This window comes from Plectropomus leopardus, unplaced genomic scaffold, assembly GCF_008729295.1.
Source record: "Plectropomus leopardus isolate mb unplaced genomic scaffold, YSFRI_Pleo_2.0 unplaced_scaffold28204, whole genome shotgun sequence".
In the NCBI taxonomy this organism is placed as follows: domain Eukaryota; kingdom Metazoa; phylum Chordata; class Actinopteri; order Perciformes; family Serranidae; genus Plectropomus; species Plectropomus leopardus.
The window spans coordinates 1-3,783 of NW_024630718.1; the positions used below are offsets into that span (position 1 = coordinate 1).

At 43.1% G+C, this 3,783-nt stretch overlaps 1 long non-coding RNA gene across 1 annotated transcript; it reads right to left on the bottom strand.

Annotated features, from left to right (window-relative positions):
- Positions 1-460: 460 nt before the first annotated feature.
- LOC121938011 lies at positions 461-2,462 on the bottom strand. The gene is made up of 3 exons (XR_006105232.1): positions 2,416-2,462; positions 1,773-1,878; positions 461-932 (listed from the first exon to the last, which is right to left on the bottom strand). It is a non-coding gene; the product is annotated as an uncharacterized LOC121938011 (long non-coding RNA).
- Between the last annotated feature and the right edge of the window lie 1,321 nt (positions 2,463-3,783).

A 3,783-nucleotide genomic window follows, 5' to 3' on the forward strand; every position in this document is an offset into this window, starting at 1 on the left:
TGAGTCTGAGTCTGACTGAGTCTGAGTGACTCTGAGTGAGTCTGAGTCTGAGAGAGCCTCAGTCTGAGTGACTCTGAGTGAGTCTGAGTCTGAGTGAGAGTGAGTCTGAGAGAGTGAGTCTGAGTCTGAGAGAGTGAGTCTGAGTAAGTCTGAATCTGAGTGAGTCTCAGTCTGAGTGAGAGTGAGTCTGAGTGAGTCTGACTGACAGTGAGTCCAGTGGGTCTGGGTGAGCCTGAGTGAGTCTGAGTCTGACTGACTCTGAGTCTGAGTGAGAGTGAGTCTGACTGAGTCTGACTGACTGAGTCTGAGTGACTGAGTGACTCTGAGTCTGAGCAAGTCTGAGTCTGAGTGAATCTGAGTGAGTCTGAGTCTGAGTGAGTCTGACTGACTGTGAGTCTGAGTGAGTCTTAGTCTGAGTGACTCTGAGTGAGTCTGAGTCTGAGTGAGTCTGAGTCTGAGTGTGTCTGAGTCTGAGTGAGTCAGAGTGACTCTGAGTCTGAGTGCGTCTGAGTGAGTCAAAGAGAGATATTGCCTCAGCAGATGGTTTGTGTTTCTGTGTGAAAACAGCTCGGTGCAGCAGCAGAAGTTGTGACGGAGCGAACTTTCTTGAGTTTTTACAAACGGCCTCAGAGGGTTTGCAGAGAGGACGTGTGAACGCTGCCTGAGGACAGAGAAACATCCAGCTGAAATACTTGTTCTTATTTTTAAGTTGACATCAGCAGTATCCGGCCTGTCGGCGTGTCGGCGTGTCGGCGTGACGGCGTGACGGCGTTGTGCGGCTGCAGTTAGGAGGAGTGTGACGCCGCGTCGCTGCAGGGTTGTGCTTCTTTCTCCTTCTCGTCGTCGTCGTCGTCGTCGTCGTCGTCGTCGCTCAGGAAAAGCAGCGGGAACATCCCCAAGATACAGCCGATGGAGACGCCGATGGCTTTACCCTGCAGGCCGGAGGACCCGAATTATTATACGAGTTAGGGTCCTGCACACATTCTGATTATTTTGGAAAGACAGTCAGGCTTCACACACATTTTTACTAATACATTTCCACGACTTTTCCATGATTTTGAGGCAAAACCAGACAGTCTCTTTAACAAACATCAATATGCCTTAACAGTTGTTTTCACTGCAGATTTTTAAAGAAAAAGAATGTTTTTTTTTTCTTAAACATTTTGGATGTTTTCTAGGAAAAATATTTGCGTTTTTTTTTGGTGATTGTTTAACAAACAATTTATTCTTGAAATTTTTTGCCTTTCTTTTTTCCTTTAAACATTTTTGGGGGAGTTTTAAAGAAAATATTTTTTTTTTACTTTAAAACTGTTTTGCTTTGTTTTTCTTAAAACATATTTGGCAAATTTATTCTTTATTTTTCACCTTTATGCCTTTTGGTTCTTTAAGTATTTTTGGTGATTTTTTTGTTTTCTTTAAAAAATGACCAAAACTACACCATTTATCATAGTAAGAAATTGTATAAATTATGTGAAAGAATTCCTTAAAGCTTTCTTTTTGTTTTCACTTCAGAAAATGTCACGCCTTCCTTTGTTGTTGTAATTGCTACTGAAGATATTAAACACTTCAAACAAACGCTATAACACTGAAAAATACATAAATATTGGAAACCCCCAAACAAACTGAAACATCTGCAGCTCAACTTCAGCTGCAGACGTTTGTCATTCGCACCTCTCTGTCCGGCTTTTTTTTTCCATTTTCACATCTTTTCTCTGCTGCTGGCTTTGAAATAAATTCCCCCAAAATAATTCAAAGAAATATCAGAATCTCACCATGTGCGAGCTGAGCTTGGTCTGCCACATGTCCGCCTGTTTGGGCGTCAAATCTGGACCCTGCATCCCAAATTTGGACGCCAGAGCCTCCACATAACCTGCAAGACTTTATACACACACATCTGTGTAATTACACCTGTGCGGACATTTTAGTGACAGTCATTTACCATCCCATAATGTTCATCTAAAAAACATCCTAATCCTTTTTCTTTGTTATAAACCTGAAGCAGGTCGGAGTTAAACTGCTTCTCACAGTGACGTAAAAATAAAGCAAACATGTCTGTGTTTACTTTATCGAACCTTCCTCATTAAAAACAAATTATTTAAAAATGTCCTCAGGATGAAAGTGTTAAACTAGTTTTTCCACAGATTAAAAAAGGACAGAGCACACAAACACACCAAAATAAACTGCAAGTATGCAGGTATGTAAAAACCTGGGGAGGAAACGGAAGATGAAAAAAACAATAAACGGAGCAAATAAATGCAAACGTTAAACTACAAGGAGCAAAAAAAAAAGATCAGACAGCAAAACCAGACAAAGAAACCTCTGTTCATTTAGTTATTTTAATGTAAAAACACACTGAACCGCCTCCAACAGACTTCACAAGTTTACCTTAAAAAAAAAGAAAAAAGTTCAGCTTACCCGAGACCCGCCAAATCTGAGACCAGGTTCCCCAGCGCCGCCGCTGCAAAACACAGAGAGGAAAACACTTTGATGTCTGACGTTCCCTTATGAAACCAACACAAGAAAACTGAAAAATAATGAATCTTATAACATGAAAGATTTCACTGATTTATAAAAGTGCTCAGCAGCACCTTTTCATGACCCTTTTAGGGTCTCGTTTGGGATTTAAGGACTCAGAATCAACATTTTTGGGGGGTAAAATGTGAAAAAATGCGATTTACAAACTGCAGGAGAAAACCTCCGAGAGCCGAAGCAAAAGGTGAACACCTGAGTGTAATCACAATACTCTAAAGTTTTAGGAAAAAACAGAAACTTTCAGGGAACCCTCATAAATAACAAACTGTCCCTATCCATTTTTTTAAGTTTCTTTTTTTGGGCTTTTGGCTTCATTTGAGAGGACAGATTAAGTGTGAAAGAGGAGGGAGAGGAGATGAGATGTGGCCGGAATCGAACCCGCGGTCACTGTGGTGAGGACCGAGCCTCTGTGCATCAATCACCTGAGCTACTGGGCGCCCATCAGTCCCTATCCCGAACCCCCGAGGGAGGCCGGTGCAGAACGGCCACTGAGGTGTTTACATGACAGAACAGCTCGACTTCTGATTGAATTACTGAGGTGTGGACGTTGCTCGACCACGACACCACCACAGACTGTCACGGTGAAGAAGGAGCTGAGCCAAAAGGTGATTTAAGTCCATGATGGCGTCATACAAGTCCTGCATTTTCTGAATTTGCATCAGAGTCTTGTGTTCTTACGGCTCCCAACAAGGTCCGCCCATCCAGTGCAACAGCTTGATCCAGGATGTTAGGGGTTAACCATGTCTCTGTGAAGATGTGTGCAGAGCAGCCTCTGATTTGTTGCTGAGTGAGCCTCAATCTCATCTCGTCCACTTTATTCTCCTGTGAGCGGACATCAGCCAGAAGAAGGCTTGGTAGAGCAACAGCTCTCGGTCCAAGTTTGGGTCAGCCTCGCCCTGATGCCGGCTCTCCTCCCTCTCTTTGTCTGACGCTTTCGGTTTCGTTTTTCCGCTCTGGTCTGACTGGCTGCTCGGCGTATGTTGTTTGTGGGGATCCTCTTGCAGTCTGCTGCATTCAGTCTAAACACCCAGACACCTTGCCCCGATGTTGATAAGTGCTTTTCTATCGTAGAAAAGTCATGTTTCAGCAGGAGGAGCCGTGTTGTTGAAAAAATAGAATAATGTTACAAAAAAGTAGCAAGGATTTGAGGAGCTACAGGCTGCTGCATCTACATGTGCTGCCGTCGTCATGGCAGTCGTGGTCATAGTCCAGTTTCGTTGGACTGACACAATATTTCCACTTTTTCTGACA